We start from the raw sequence: 17,553 nt of genomic DNA on the forward strand, positions 1-17,553 counted from the left end.
TGGTTCATTTTGGTAGGTCAAATATAATGACAGAATATAGTATTAGTAATAAGACTATTGGCAGTGTGGAGGACAAGAAATATCTTGGGGTCTGAGTCTATAGGACACTCAAGGCAGCTGTGCAGGTTGACTCTGTGGTTAAGAAGACATACGGTGTATTGGCCTTCATTAATTGTGGAATTTAATTTAGGAGCCGAGAGGTTAAGTTATATAAGGCGCTGCTCAGACCCCACTGGTCACCTCACTACTGGAAGAATGTTGAAGCCACAGAAAGGGTGCAGAGGAGATTTACAAGGCTGCTCAAAACAGGTTGAATGAGGTCGGCCTTTTCTGCTTGGAGCAGTAGAGGTGACCTGATGGAGGTGTTCAAGATGATGAGAGGCATTGATCGTGTAAATATTCGGAGGCTTTTATCCCAGGGCTGAAATGATTGCCACAAGAGGACACGGGTTTAAGGTGCTGATGAGTAGGTACAGAGGAGATGACAGGGGCATATTTTTTAGGGAGAGAGTGGTAGGTGTGTGGAATGGGCTACCAGCAATGGTAGTGGAGGCAGATACGTTAGGGTTAAGAGACTTTTGGATAGGTACATAGAACTTCGTAAAATAGAGGGAAAGCCTAGTCATTTCTGAGATGGGGACATGTTGGGCACAACTTTGTGGGCTGAAGGCCCGGTATTGTGCTGTGTTTTCTATGTTCAGCTGGAGTGGAGTTATCTAAAATTAGAAAAAAAATCAATTTTAATGACATTAGATTTAAGGCTTTTCAGGAGTAATGTGATTGTCTTGTTAGTGGTGCTATGTTAGAAATGACTCTTTGTGTCTGATTAAGGGCAAATTAAGGAAAGATGTTGGTATACATGTCAATAAATGTGATCTTGAATCTTTGGGTTATGTGGATTACCTGAAAAGGCAGGAAATGACCTTGCAACTAAGGTTGTGACGAGATCCGATCATAAATGCTTAAAATCATGAGGTCTATTAAGTGGATTAACAGAGCTTTTCCCATTAGCAGTGGGATCAAGAACAAGGGGACATGCATAAATTCAGTATAGATTCGTTTGACCAAATAGTTTTCTTTCAAGCAGTAACCATTTCGTGATTTGAAAAAAAAAACTTAAGAATGAGAAGCAAGAGAAGTGCATTCAGCCTCTTGCGCCAGTTCCTCCATCCAATTACCTCAGCACCACTTTTCTGCACCTTCCCCATATCCCTAAATTCTGACAATATTCTGTACATCTATGAATGAGCCAGGCGCAATGTTTCCACAACTGCAAGTCTCGAAATAGGCGCTGGATTGGCTGCTGGAGGCCTCGGGTACCCTGGGGTTTGTAAACTAACTGAACGGTGCTTAAAAGATAGCTTGATTTGAAACAGTTCTACATACGTCACTGCACAGTCTACAAAATGTTGCATTCTGTAAAGTGAGGTGAAAAGAGATGGGATCAAACATTGAAGGGAAATAAATTACATTGGCGGTGGGCAAAGACGTGGGGATTAGATCACATTGGATGTTCTGCTAAAGATTCAACTTGGGAATCAAAGGCAAGATATTTTTCTCCCACTGATGGTGCTTGACCTGCTGACCTCCTCCAGCTGGTTGTGTTTAGCTTCAGATTCCTGCATCTGCAACCTCCTCTGTGTCTCTAAGCTGTCTTTCTCTGCTTTATATCAACCCATAATTCAATTACATGATGCTAAGAAGTCTTCTAATAAAACACACAAAAATGTTGGAGGAAAACAGCCGGTCTCGCAGCGTCCACAGGAGCTAAAGATATATTACCGGTGTTTCGGGCCTGAGCCCTTCTTCGAGGAGGAAGATCAAAGAATCCAGGCATTTTAATTAAAGGCTGAGGAGTCTAGACCAACAGATTAGAAGAAAGATGAAAATAGATTCTGGCTCTGTGAAAGGAGGCAGAGAAAGAAAAAGTAAAGAGAGAGGAAGAGAGAGAGACCAAACGAGTGTAAAGGTGACAGGGAACGATGGGATTTCCTTAATAGAAACTGGAGAAGTCAATGGTAATGCCATCCGGTTGGAGGGTGCATCAAAAGAAGATGAGGTTCCTCCAATATGCGGGTGGTCTCAGTGTGGAAGTTCATGAAACCATGGACAGACACGTCAGCAAAGGAATGGGACAGGGAATTGAAATGGCTGATCCACATTATTGCAGCGGATGGAGCGGAGCCAAAATCAATTCTCATCTTTCCTCTTATACCCAGTTAACACCTTTTGCCTGTTAACTCCTCTCCCTCCCATTCTTCCCCCTATCTCTCCCCAGTCTTTATTTCAGATGCTTATTTTATCTTTGCTTATACTTTGCTCAGGCCAAAACATCAGTAATCTATCTATGCTTCCTATGGACGCTGCAGGACAAGCTGACTCCCTCCAGCATTTCTGTGTGATTTTACTACAGCTCCAGCATCCGCAGAATTTTGTCTCTCACGCTAGGAAGTCTTTTGCCCCTTTGGAGGCAAGTAGGAAATTTTAACAATCGATTAATGGTTGACAGTATTTGACTCCATGAGACATTCCTTAGCACTTTATTTTAGGAGATGTTAGCTCATTAAAGTAAAACACATCATGAACTACATTAAGTTAATAGAGGAGGCCAATAAAACAGCCTATACATTTGTCCATTAATATCAGGAAGACTAATTTCTGGACCAATATACTGTTTTAAATGCATGGAGATTTGGAGCTTTGATTCGATTAGGCAGGTTTTAACTGAATGCCTCTTTAAAAAATTATTTGCTACCATGAAACTTTTTAAACACATCTCACAAAAGCTACTGAGAATTTTGACCATCATGTTTATTCTTTCTGAAACTGGAAGTTTGAGTTCTCATAACACCAAGCTGAAAATGGTAATCAGTGGGACATGTCAGCTCAGTTTAATCAGTTGATCTCCCATGACACTGGCCACAGACAAAAAAGTTGAAATAATTGTTTTGCCTCTCTCCTTCTGTAACTGTCACTTTAGTTGTCTGCCATTCTATAATTGTGACTGTCTCCCTCTTTCTGAGAGGGGGAATTACTCTACACAAGAACTCACACATGCATTAAGTATTCAGCAATGGCTATAATTTAGTGTGTTAGCATTATTGGAGCATTAGTGCAATTTTCTGTATTCCAAAAATTCCCTTCAGTTTATGCATATTGATGTAGAGATCTGGCATTAATGGTCTTTTGTATCGTTAAGGCTTGTTAAGCACCAATTAAAGTCACATGTCTAAATTTATATGTCCTTGCCTTTTAGCCACATTATATTAATGTTACGTTCTTCAAAGCTGGACAGAGAGCAGCGCAGACAATTGGAAAGTTCCACGCTGGACGAGCAAAGGAGAGATTTTTAATTATTGATTCACAACACCATGGCTGTCACATCAAGTTGTTTTTTTTCTGGATGTTGGGGAAAAAGTAGGAGGAGCAGCAGTTACTGGATTAATTTAGGTTAACTATATTCACTTTGATTGGCATCGTTCTTTACCTACATGCATGACAGCCTCCACATATGTCATACTCACTTTCGTTGGCACAGCTTTTGGGTTGCCGCACAGTTGTGCATTACCATAATTACTGGTCTGCTGCGGCTAAGCTCCCAGAAAGTATGCAGAGCAAAATTATGCATTCATTCAAGGGGAGAATTTTAACCCTCGCTGAATACAGAGCCTGTGCACCTCAGAGTGAATTCTATTTCTCTGTTGTCTCTCTTCCTTTCTCTCTGAATGACTCACACGTGGATGATTTTGATGCCATTCCTGAAGGACTTTGCCATGAATTCCTTGTCCTTCCCTCTCCTCCCCTGCGGGTACTAACTTCTGTTGGAGAGCTGCCTGTCCTTTGGTACCCATTCCAAATGCCATGCCCCCTTCTTCAAGCCTGGAGCAATTGGATGAGAGAACAGAGACAGGCTTCCCCGAATATCAGCCATGGCACCTCCTCAAACACATTTGCTTCCATGTTTCCTGCCAGGAGCTGGTTGAGGGCAAACCCTGAATGATGTTTGAAATAAAAAGAGAAAATGCTGCTAACAGACAGGCAGAAGCTATGGAAGGAGAAACAGAGTGAACATATTTGGCTGAAGACCCTTCATCAGAACTAGGAGAGAGAGAGAAAACATGTCAGCTTTAAGTTGCTGTGAAAGTCGGGGAGGGTACAGTTTCCATGGGATTCTCAGCCACGGAAGCAGTAGAGGCTCCCTCATTGAATATCTTGTTTCTTGGGAGTAAGGACAGAGTTCTTTCAGTGGCTGAAGAAGAGTGTGCGGCCATAGAGTGTGCGGCCCTGGCGTTTCAGAGCATACACCACATCCCTGGGAGTGACCATTTTGTCCTTGGCATGCTCGGTGTTGGGGACCGCATCCCTGAGCACATTCTCCAGGAAAACCTTCAGCACCCCACCCACCCCCACCCTCCCCCGGGTCTCTTTGCAGATCAGCCCAGAAATCTGCTTGACCCCACCACACCAAGCCAGGCAGCAGATGGCAGGTTTGGTGATGCCCTGGAATTATTGCAGAGCACTTAACTGAGCCGCTTGGCCCTGCCTTCACCCACCCCTTTTCCTCCTATCCCTCTGCCAGACATAATGTCTCTTCACTCAAGTCACTCAAGATCAATTCTTCCACCTCCACCGATCAATCCTTTTCCATCCTTCTCCCACCCTCTTTGCACTTTGATTTACTTTCCAACCTCTTCTGATACATCGGAGTCAATGTTCACACGGCATGTTTATCGTAGAGCAACGCCAGCAATTCTGCTTTGAATCTGCCGTTGTCTGTAAGGTGTTTGTGGCTTATCCTTGAGAGTTTCCTTCAGGTGCTCCGGTTTCCTTCCAGCCTCTAAAGACGTATGGGGTCAGTAGGTTAATTGGCTATGTGGGTGTATTTAGGTAATGCAGGATCATGGGCTGGAAGCGCCTGTTATTCTGCTCTATTTCAATGTGGTATAAAAATAGCCCTTTCAGATGACTAATTCTGTATTAACCATCAGGCATCCATTTGCATTAACCCTGCTTTATTTCCCCTGCAATCTCACCAATTCCCCCCACCCTTCCATATTCTCCCACTCACTTACAACTAGGCACAACTTATCTTTTTCTTTGGCTTGGCTTCGCAGACGAAGATTTATGGAGGGGTAAATGTCCACGTCAGCTGCAGGCTCGTTGGTGGCTGACAAGTCCGATGCGGGACAGGCAGACACGGTTGCAGGGGAAAATTGGTTGGTTGGGGTTGGGTTTTTCCTCCTTTGTCTTTTGTCAGTGAGGTGGACTCTGTGGTCTTCTTCAAAGGAGGTTGCTGCCCACCGAACTGTGAGGCGCCAAGATGCACGGTTGGAGGTGATATCAGCCCACTGGTGGTGGTCAATGGGGCAGGCACCAAGAGATTTCTTTAGGCAGTCCTTATACCAACAAGCAACAAGTATTCGGGATGTTGGAAGAAGGGATAGCACTCAAGGGAAATACAGACATCCAGAGGTGGAACTTGAAGACTCGAAAATGGCAACAGCAGAGGTCAGAATGAAACCCACGTCGCCACGAAGCCATGCCATTAATTCTGATTCTCTTTCCGTAGGTACTTAATGGCTTGTTGAGTGAACGTCGAACATAGAACAGTAACAGGTCCTTTGACCCACAATGTTTTGCTGACCAATATAACGCCCTACTCCAAATCAGCCTAACCCCTGTCTCCCTCTATTTTTCTTACATCCATGTACCTATTTAAGCATCTTTTAAATCTCCCTACTGTACCAGCCTCCACCACCACCTCCAGCAATATTCAGTAGTATCTGGCAGCTATCAGAATTGGTAGATGCCGGATGTGAATTATCCGGTTGCTTGAGTTTATGTGTGGCGCAATTTTAAACGGCTGTATTTATTTTCCGTGGTTTTTTTTTGACGATTGCTTGAGGCTGATGGTTGCCTGAATTCTGTGTTAAAGGGGTTTTCCTGGATTCCAGGCACCCTCTGATCTCTGTGATTTTTTTTTTAAAAAGACCTACCTTTGCCATTTCCCCTAAACTTTCCCCCACTGACCTGAAACGAATGTCCTCTGGCATTGGCCATTGCTGCCCTGGGGCAAACAAAAAGTACTGCCAGGATTTTCTTCTTGATCTACAGCTTTTTGATTCTCGACAACTGCTGAACAATACGTGTTCTCCCTCTGTAGATCAGATGAGCTGAACAGCATTGGAGGAGCCTGTTAGCCACATCACCAGTTGTATCCGCACAGAATAAAAAATGGAAACATTAATTTCAGAAAGCAATACAGTTTGGTGCCTTTAAAATTTGCAGTTTACGTACGCAGAACATATGTGACTCTAATTGGACATGAATGGTAGTTTGCCAAGTAGTAAAGCAACATATAACAGGCTCGCAGGAAGCACAAATTAATTATGTGATGCTGATATCATGAAGTGTTTTATTTACAAATTATCCATTCATTTAACAGGCCTTATATTATTAGTGGAGTTGGTTAAAAGCCTGACATTGACATTCACTTGTGTTAAATACGGTAACTTCTGTGTAATCAACCACTTGAAGATAAGAAGTGCAAATTTCTTTAAAGCTTAGACAATATGCATTTCTCTGCCAACATTCCCAAACTAATTTACCCCATCCCTGTTTACAAGAGTTTGCTGTACGCATAATTTTTTAAATGTAAATTTAGACATACAGGCCCTTTCGGCTCACGAACCCTGTGCTGCCCCAATTACACCCAATTGACCTACACCCCAAATAAGTTTTGAAGGTTGGGACGAAACCCAAGCCCCCAGGGAAAACTCACACAGACACAGGAAGAACATACAAACTCCTTACAGACAGCACGGGATTCAAATCCTGAGCCCGATCGTTGGCGCTGTAACAGCGTTGCGGTAACCACTGCACCACTATCAGGTTTCTTCCAAGAGTAGACTTCAAAAGTACTTTTGTAAATCACTTTAAGCATTTTGGAAGGGGATTACATAATTGAAAGTTATCTCTGTTTCAGGTAGGAATTTAGCATTGTAAAATGCATTTATATTGTCCTCAACTTCAGTCGATCACCCTCTGCCACAAATCAAGCCACTATCAGCAAATAACATTGAAAGGAAATGCTCTGTAATCTATGTGGCTGCGCTATGGTCATGAGAGGGCCCTATCAAGAACACTTCCCTCCCCCCAACCCAAAGTTCTGCCACCCACTCCCCCTTTTATCTGACGACGAAACCCCTGCAGTAAAATAACTAAAATAAAGGCACTTTGGGAAAGTCGAATTTCAGCTGCATTTACATAACAAAGCCCTGAGGATGAGAAATGATAAATGTGACAGAAGTCGCTCTTGGAAAGAAACTGTCAGTCGTGCCCCAAGATTCCCCGACTAAGCACATTCTTGGAACAAAATCATGCAACTGCAGCGGAAAAAAAAGAATTGAATGCCATGGAAAAAAAATCTTCATTTTCTGCAAGAAAATCCCGACCTGAAAAAAATGAAATGACATTATGCATATGAAAATGTCCAGAATGATGTTAGATTTATGCATGCATCAGACACAAATTCTATTACTACACACGCGCTGTTGTGTAATTGCACTCTGAACACATGACTGCGCTGATCAAATCTGATCTCATTAAGTCAGACACGGACAGTGAAGGAGTCAAGAGGAATTTACGACTTGGACACTTGAAAGAAGTAAATTGCAATCCTGTTTAAAAGGCTTTCCCACCCATTCCCCGATCCCCCTCCCCCTCCCACCACCCCAGCGACCGTGGTTGTGGCTGTATGATTAAGGTCACACTGAGTGTTCATTATTGGCTTGGCTAATGTGATTGCATTGGAACAATACCCTTGAACTTGCTGCTCTGATGTGCATACTAATTGCCTTATTTGTCCTTCACCATGACCTTGACAGGCCATCCGGTACTCTGTGATCTGCCAGCAAGCTTCTAATCACGAATTGTCATCAATGAATAAGTACATACTATCTATCAAGCCTTTTTTCTCCATCAGTCTCCTGCTTTTATTCTCTCTCTCTTACACGCACAAGCATCACATCAAGAATTACTCACGTATATTCTTTTGTGTTCTCTGCCACTCTTTTCCTTTTCCTCTCAAGAACCTTTAATCAATCAATCAATAAATAAATCTGTGAAACAACCAGATTAATTTGGCTTTTTCCCCAATGTTTTCTTGCTTCCACTGTCAAAACAATTTTGCCTTTGTACAGATTTGCTTCCCTTTCATAATCCACTCATCAGGGTTATGTGCTTTGAACAGGGCAGCAGATCTTCACAGCAACTGTTCGGTGATTGCCCATATTACCAGAGAGAGAAAAGGATCCTCAGGCAACTTTAGATTTGAAAGTTGACGAAAAGCTGTTTATGTATCATGCATATTATGCCAGTGGGTCCAACTCTGTGAACGTAAATCCACTAACATGGGATTCACCAGGGTCAACAAATATAAACTGGAATCAACAGTGCAATAACTTTAGGCATGGGGGGCACATTTGCCTCTTAAACGGGGGGGGGGGGGGCAGAAAAAACTTCAGATGCTGGAATCTGGAGCAAAAATATACAAACTGCCGGAGGAAATCAGCAGGTCGAGCAACGTCTGTGGGGAGGTAAGGATGTATTGATGGGTCAAGATCCAGCATCAAGACTGTGAATGCTGGTAGAAAAGGGGGTCGGGGTGTGGTGAAGTTGGCGAGGCAGGGACCAGAAGTGATATGTGATACATGGACCAAGATGATGGACAGATGGAATGGCTTGGGAGATAGGGAGGGATGGAGTTGGGAGACAGAGGCTGGTGAGTGATAGGGAAGGCAAAGATCATGGGAAGGCAGAAGGTAGGACATGGGAGGAGGGGAAGATAACAGAAGAGGCTGCAAATGGAGGATGACATGGGAACAAGGCCACTGCCAGTACTGGAATCTAATGTCAGCAGGGCGATAGTGGGAACCACTGCTCTCAACAATTTCTGATATCTGAAATGTCCCTCTCTTTCAGGAATTGTGTCTTACTTTTTACTGTGGTTGATGGAGATCTCTTTTGCATTTCCTCCATTTCTCAGATGTCTACTCTCAAGATCTCTTCCTAAAGAGCAGAGCTGAAGTTGCCCTACTCTTCTCTTTTCACCCTATTGTCCTCCACATCCAGTCCATCACTGATTATCATTTTCAACCGCAGCAACAGGAGCCCACCATGAGTCACATCGTCCCCTCTCCACCCCTTTCCAGCTTCCACAGGGGCCACTTCCCTCAGTGAATCCTTAGTGTGCTCATCTCTTCCCAGACACATAGTACTTTCCCATGGAGGTGTAAAACTTCTTCCACCTAAGGTCAAATGTTAAAGGTTCCTTTTATTGACACTTGATAATATAGTGAAATCCCCCTGGAGTCCAGCACCTACGGGGAACGGTAGATGCCGAATAAGGGAGTTTTCTGGTAGCTTGAGACAGCATGTTGTGTGAATGGAAAAATGTCCATATTCTTTATGCATTTATTTTTGGCAATTTTTTTTTTTGCTGGTTGCTTGAAGTTGCCTGTTGCTTGAATTTTGGATACCATGGATTTTGCAGTATATTAAAAATGTAAAATCCATGTTATGCAACAACTAACAAAATAGTCACCAGGAGCAATGCCCGGGGTCCCTAACCATAGAAGAAAGAGAAGCTAAAGAGAGTCTCTTCAGAGACACTGAGTGTCTATGGATTCACCTCCAGTGCTCCCCCAGTCTCTGCAACCGGACAGAATTCAGTTCAAACCATCAGCAACCCAAGCTGCAGATCCAAATCTCCGAAATGATCAGGAATCCTTCAAGGTCTGAGGCCCTTCTTGCCCTCAGGACCCTCTTGAATTCCCGCTCCGCTACCTGTTTGCCATGAACCAGTCTCCAGCAGCCTGGAACCTTCATGGGTCCCTCATTGGTCTACTACTGTGGTCACCTTTCCTGTAGGGTTGTCTCCCATCACCATCTAGTGACATAAACAGTCTTTTCAGGTGAGGCAAAGATTCACCTGCACCTCCTCCCATCTCATCCACTCCATTCGCTTGCTCTGGATGTGACCTTGGAAGATCAAGAGCAGTCTGGGTAACTGATTTATTGAGTACCTGGGTCTATCTGCAATGATTGTTCTGAGATCTGGATTGCATCCCATTTCAACTCCCATCTACCACTGAACACCTACCTGTTAAGCCTCCCCACTGCCAAGATTAGGTTCAACCAAAAAAAAGAGGAAAAATGCCACATATTCTACCCTGGTTGAATGCAATGTTATGTACATTAAAACTGAGCAAAACATGCCCAGATCTATCACAGGCGCCAAACTCCCAACCACTCCACACTTTGATATGAGGTGTTGCCTCAAGAAGACAGCCAACATCAAAAGGGCCCCCCCCGCCCCCATTAGCCTGGTCAAAATGTCTTCTCACTGCTACCTTCAGGCAGATGGTACAGAAGCCTTGAAGATCAACACCTCTAAGTTCAGGAACAGTTTATTTCCAACAGCTGTCAGGCTTTTGAACCTCCCCTCATTACATTAGTCATGGAACGCTCTGACACTGCAAAAAGGTTGTCTGCGCAATTATAAAGACACTTTTCTGGCATGAGGATTACTGTGAATAGTTATTATCTTTCTTGTGTATTTCTTGATTTTATAAGGTTACTATGATAGCTTTTTTTACAAGTATTTGTTTGACCACAGTCAGAATGTCGGTGCGTATATACCCTGTTTAATGTACATGACTATAAACTCATTAACATTTTCCATTTTAAGGTAACCCATACCTCCTCTGACCCCCTTTATATCTCTTTCCAATCCACTTATAGTCCTCTTATTTTTATCCCATTTCTCAGACACCATCTCCAGCATTTCATCACCATTTTTAAACCCCTCTCCACACTGGCTCCATCCTGGTTACATCCACCTACTACCTGCACATTTCACAAGCCAGACTCCCTCCCTCATCAGCCCTTCACCTCTCCCATAGCTTTTCCTATTATCGCCTTCCTTATTTAGCAGATAACTTTTCTGGTTTGCCAGCTGCTGTCCACTTGTTCGCCCTCCCCTTTGCCCAGCTACTTCCACCCATCCTTTTGTTAGGTCTCCTTCTGTCTGTATCTTGCACCTCCACCCCTCCCTCACCTGGCCATTCATCTGTCAACCTTCACACCTGCTCAGTCTACCTATTACAGACTGGTCCTTATCTCACCCCTTCGCTTCTCTTCTTTATACTGGCTATCTTCCCTCTCCACCATCACTCCTGATGAAACCTGAGAGTCCAATGAACCATAGCACCATTGCTGCTAGAGTAGGACTTTCTGCCCTTCAACCCCGCACCACAATTCAATACGACCACATCGCCTCAGTATCCTCAACACGTCCTTTTCTCCCACAAATACTGCATAACCTGCTGAATTTCCCCAGCAGTTCTTTTTTTTTCCGTCATTTAAACAGAGCATGTGCAATGTGAAAGTAGCTTGAAAAGTTTTTATTTTATATAGAATTAACACTGAAACCTGTGGTACAATAGGAGGATGTCCTGAAGATTCATCTGTACCTTTTGGTTCAGAATCTTTCTTTTGGCGAGGCATGCTCAGTGGTTACGTGATGTCATGTCCTGTTTGAACACAGAAAAGATTTGTTATTCAATTCAATTAATAATTAATTAATAATTCGGGTATAAGATTCCAGACATTATGGCTGTTATTTATAACTCACTATCTTCCTTTAAGATTATACTTCAATTCAACTTTATATCTTTTCATGTTCCTTATATTTGTGGTGCTGAGGTAGCAGCCTGCACAACATTCGAAAGACTGTACAGCAGGCTTTTTTCAGGTATAAGTCTGAACACCAGTTCATGCCTTGGTGGCTCCATTGTGACTGGCTCAGGAGGGGCGGGTTCAGGTCTATATTTGGGTCGGATGATTAACTGCCAGCCAGGTGGAGTCAGCCCGCTGGGGGTGGGGGGGGTCTTCCTACAGGTACAGAGATGGTCCCCTGCAGTAGGCTGGTGGTCGTAACACCACAATATTAATATTTTTAAAAACTTTTGTTTTTCTTTTAATACCAGTCATATACAGCATTTGACACTGTGGTTATTTTTTCTTCTCTACTATTTTCTTCTTTCCTTTTTTTAAATATTATTAGAGGATTATTTCCAAAAATATATATGCTATTTAGAATATGAATTATAGATATGATTTACAATTTATGTATGTTAGTGATATATGGAATATCTTATTTAGTTTATATAACTGTCCATACTCTCTTATTGAATTGTAGCCTTTTTGTTTTTATAAGTTATTTCTTAAAATCAATAAAATTATTTTAAAAAGAATTATTTTATCGAAGGCACAGAAGAAGAATCATTCTATTAAGTATACTTTCCAAAATCGTAAACCATAGCATCAAAGAAATCTACAGCACAGAAACAGGCCCCTTCGGCCCTTCTTGTCTGTGTCAAACCATTTCTTTTTGCCTAGTCCCATTGACCTGAACCCAGACAATAGCCCTTCATACCTCCCCAGTGAGCGTACCTGTCCAAATTCTTCTTAACTGTTAAAATTGAGCCTGCATTCACCACCTCAGCTGGCAGCTCGTTCCACTCTGCCACCACTCACTGTGAGAAGAAGTTCCCCCTAACTTATCCCCTTTCACTCTTAACACATATCCTCTGGTTTGCATCTCACCTACCCTCAGTGAAAAAGACCTATCTATATTTACTCTGTCTATTCCCCCCCCCCCCCCATAATTTTAAATGCCTCTGTCAAATCTCATTCTTCTACGGTCCAGGGAATAAAGTCTTAACCTGTTTAACCATTCCTACTAAAACCATAACACGGGAGAAACTCAGCAGGTCAAACAGCGTACTTCATATAGCAAAGATAAAGATGCATAACCAACATTTTGGGCTTGAGCACCTCATCAAGGCATGAGCAAAATCTAAAATTCCAATTCCAATGTACAAATTAAATCCTCATTAACATGAAGAATTTTCATCTGTTCTCTCTTACTGATTCCAGGTCAATTCAAGTCCATTCAATTAAAGTTAAAAACTTTAAGAGGAAAAGTCTTGATTTGTGTTTTGGTTTTACCTTAGTTTTGCTTTCCATCTCCCTTATATCGACAGCTTCGTCCCTTCTCCGTTGGACAAAGGAGAAAGACGCGACTTTGCTTTTGATCAATGGTCTGCCCAGTCTTAGCACACAGACACCAAAATATTCCCCTGCCCCAGAACTAACCTTTGCAGCACAAAAAATTTACCCACCAACGTAAATTATTATCAAATGAAAATCCTTTGTGAAATGTTCCTTCAGAGAGATATAGGCGGTGGGATTGTAGATGGAGAATACAGATGAGTTCAGCTCAGTTCCCATTACAGTAATTTTACAACAGGTCAAAAGTCGGTAAAGTGGAATTGGTAAGACCTTAGTGATGTTGAATTTGTCAGTGTGAATGCTACCATGTCAACCCAAATCCCTGTGGTGCCCTCCTTCTGACTGGAATGGAACAATTGCCAAATGAATGAAGTATTATACTTCATTCTTTTCTTCCAGGCACATTCAATCCTGACACTGACAGCAGCTCAAAGCGAGATATCATTGCACACTCATGCAGAATAAATGTCGCCAAGATGCACAATAGATGCAAGCTTACACTCTGCACAGGTGAAAGGCCAATTGCCTGACAACATTTTCATGTTGGTTTAGTAAAATGGTTATTGGATAGGAATCTGTTTCTTCAAATGCCAGTCAGTGATGGGATTGATCTTACTGGAATGAACAGACTGAGTATTATTAGGAGACACATCGGAGACTACGGGTGCTGGAATCTGGAGCAATGAACAATCTGCTGGAGGCACTCAGCAAGTCAAGTAACATTAGTGGGGTGGAAAGAATGGTTAATGTTTCAAGCTGCCATCCATCATTGTGAAGACGGGTACCTGCGCCAAATGTTGACCGTTCTTTTTCTCCCACTGATGGTGCTCGATCCGTAGAGTTCGTCCAGTGGACTGTTTGTTGGGAATATTGGTAATCTGAGTCAGCTCAGTCTATGTCACTCGTGCCTCCAAAATAAAGAGGCGTTGGATTCAGTTACCATAATCCATACCTGCAAATACAATCCAGACTGGCTCCAGTGCAGGACTGAGGGAGTGCTGCACTGCCAAAGGGGTCATTTATCAGATGAGCCACTGATATGTGACCCAAGATTTTCTCGTGGTTGCTACTGAAAGATTCTATATCAACAGCTAGATAGGTCCACCTGCCATGAATTACCTCTCAAGCAACACTAAAATGGATTCATTGGTCATTACCACATTTCTCCTTGAAGGAGTTTGTTCTGTACCATTTAACCACTGAATCATAGCATTGGCATGGCTCATCTGGCCCACTCCCTAAAGTAAAATAATGGTGACGTTGCCACTGGTGCAGATCCACGGAGAGCAGGGAGCAGAGACCCAGCACTCCTCCTCCACAAGGTTCCACCACCTAGTCTGATTGCCAACAGCCCCCTGAAGGCTTTAAGTGGCTTGTTAAAAGAACCGATGGTTGATTCATTTTAAAATCCTGCAGTCACCGAGCTTGGACCCAAGATGGCGGCACCTGTGTTGGCAACGGCCTCAAATGATTGTAGGCCCTGGGGAAGCAGAAGGCTTCCAGAAAACGGGTACACCACCCCCCCCCCCATTTTGTTTTAATAATGTTTTTATTTAGTACTTCACTGAGAACCACATTGATAACAATATATACAAATATTCAGCATCAAAATATACACAGTGACGTTTTCAATTTTCCCCCTCCCCCCCCACTCTTCCCACCCCTTATAACAAAGCAAGAAATTCAGGAAGAAAGAAGAAATAAATAAAAAATAGAAGAACAGAAAAGAAAAGAAAAAAAGAAATTGTGTCGTCAATTATTTTCGTACTCGTAACTAATTACATCAAGAGATGGAGGTCTGAAATAGGTGGTTTCTAATATACTCTATGAATGGTTCCAAAATTTGCTCAAATAAATCACATTTGTCTTTTAGATTGTAGGTAATTTTTTTTTCTAATGGAAAACACTTATTCTACCATTGTTGTATTTTTAAGGTTGCTTCCGTTTTCCAAGTTATCATTATGCATTTTTGCTGCCGCGAGCGCCACCCCCCCGCCATTTGAGAAGGAATAGCAGAGGAGATTACCCTACTGGGTAATGACCCAGTGGTGGACCAATGACAGGCTCTTAAGCTGAAGAACATACAGACGACTTGAGGCGAGGAACCCATGCAAAGTCGAATGCGGTCAAGCAACTCGCACCAGGCTGCGAGCGACTTGAGACTGGCTGAAGGGGTACCAGATATCGGAATCAAGATGTGAGAAGGTGACAAGGGCATGGAGGGCATCCTGATCATGTCAGAGGTTTGAATCTGGAGCGCAGATTGCCAATAGCTTGTACTGGAGTCTGTGTGGCTGCAGAGGTTGAATCCATGGCACCCAGTGACACAGGGTGGGGGAGGGGGGGCGGGGAGGGGGTGGTGAGGTTGTTCTATTTTGCCTTTCTTTCTCTGACTGTAAGGGGCACTGGGAAACTTTTTGCTGATGGTGAATCTTTGTCTGCCTTCCAATAAACTAAAGGAAATGTGTAATATTATATTTTCTTTTTATTACATGACAATAAAAAAAGTCTTGAATCTTGAATTCTGTCATCACCAACTCTTCTTTCTTATATTCTTGCATATTCTTTCTCATTCTTAGTCAACTCCCTTGACAGTATGGTTTGTCCTGGTTCTGGTAGTAAGTTACGTAGACCACAAGAACACTTTCGTAGGGCTATAGTTTGTTGAATACAGCTCAGCATTTATCAGCATTGTACTGCACCAACAAAATTTATTATCAAACTCAGGGTGCTTAGATTCTCTTTGTCCCTTTGCAACTGGATCCTTGACTTCCTCGTTGGCAGACCCCCAATCAGTGAGGATCATCAACATCACCTCGTCCACACAGGGGCACCCCAAGGCTGTGCACTTAGCCTCCTGCTCCACTCCTACTAAGTTCAGCTCCTACGCCATAAATGTGCTGAAGACATCAATGCTCCTGGCTGAATAACTGGAAATGATGGGTCAGAATTCAGAGCAGAGATTGAGAATCTGGTCAGGTAGTGCCAGAATAAACAAATTTCAGATCAGATTCGATTTATTGTCATGTAATAAACAGAAATGTAATATTACATTTTAGTCTGCCATAAGGCAGAAAAGGATTTGCCATTAGCATTACCTTACAGTCCAAAAAAGGAAGTTCCCCCAGAGTCACTGAGTGTCGGTGGATTTGCCTCTAGTGTTCCCGCAGCCTCTGCAGCCACACAGACTCCAGTTCAATCTAAACAATCAACAACCCAAGTCCAGATCCAATTTTCTGACATGATGAAGAAGCCTTCAGCACCCAAGGCTCTTCGGGAGCCTTCCTTGCCCTCAGTATCCTCTCGGATCCCAGTTCCGATACCTGGTTCTCATGACCCAGTCTCCAGCAGCCTAGTGTGAGTCTATTGACCTCGAATTGGTAGCAGCCTGCAGCTTGTGTGGGACCCTCATCAGAAAGTCGCCGACAGCTTGCCACCTGTGTGTGTCCTTCAGTCCAGAGTCCCTCGCTGTTCTGCCACCATGGTCACCATCTTTAGGGTCAACTACTCCGCTTCTCCTTCTCTACGGGGTTTGGCAGGGAGGTGTTCTGCCCCGTTACTGGTGCCCTGCACCAAACCACTGCTCCTCAAATCAGCAAGACCAAGAAGCTCATTATAAACTTGAGGAATAGGAGTCAAGGAAGAATGCACCTATTCCTATATTGATGAGACAGTGGTGGAGATGATTAGTTCCTTCAAGTTCTTGGGAGTCTACATATCAGAAGACCTTTAACGGAGCCAATACATCAAGGCATTTTGGAACAAATTCCATTTTAATTACTGTGTGAACATTAATATGGAAGAAACAATGAGCATTGCATTTTCTATGGAATCAGTGGAGAGCCAAGTGATTAGCATAACAGAGCTAGTGACTGGGTTTCAATCTGGCGCTGTCCATAAGGAGTTTGTACATTCTCCCTGTGTCTCCGTATGTTTCCTCCAGATGCTCCCGTTTCCTTCCACCTTCCAAAATGTACAGGGTTTGTGGGTTAATTGGTGCATTTGGGTGGCATAGGCTCATGGGACAGAAGGGCCTGTTAGCACGCTGTACCTCAAAATTAAATTAAAATTAAAAATACAAGTTGTATAACATTGTTGTTCAAAAGGTTCAGTGCCATACTTAATGTTTTGCAGATGTGGAAAGAAATCTAATTGGCACATGATGTCAGAAACGGCGGATCACATCGCTGTGTCCTCCTTTACCACCGTTCACGTTTCCAAGATATCCTGATGTTCTTTACAGCCATTGCTTCTCAATGACATGTGATTGAAGTACACTGCTGACAAGCTAAGCCTAACAAGCTCCCACAAAGGGACCACAGATATGTTTTTTACACAGCCACTGCATTTCAGAAAATTATTGCCATTTTCCCGGAATGCATGCTGTGTAAAAAGGTCAGAACGGGAATGAGGGTG

At 43.0% G+C, this 17,553-nt stretch overlaps 1 long non-coding RNA gene across 1 annotated transcript; it reads right to left on the reverse strand.

Annotated features, from left to right (window-relative positions):
• Positions 1–7,197: 7,197 nt before the first annotated feature.
• On the reverse strand, positions 7,198–11,800 carry LOC138752275 (uncharacterized). The gene is made up of 4 exons (XR_011350469.1): positions 11,696–11,800; positions 11,535–11,594; positions 8,044–8,093; positions 7,198–7,454 (listed from the first exon to the last, which is right to left on the reverse strand). It is a non-coding gene; the product is annotated as an uncharacterized lncRNA (long non-coding RNA).
• Positions 11,801–17,553: the final 5,753 nt, after the last annotated feature.

The sequence above is a fragment of the Narcine bancroftii genome, chromosome 2 (genome assembly GCF_036971445.1).
Source record: "Narcine bancroftii isolate sNarBan1 chromosome 2, sNarBan1.hap1, whole genome shotgun sequence".
NCBI classification, from domain to species: Eukaryota; Metazoa; Chordata; class Chondrichthyes; order Torpediniformes; family Narcinidae; genus Narcine; species Narcine bancroftii.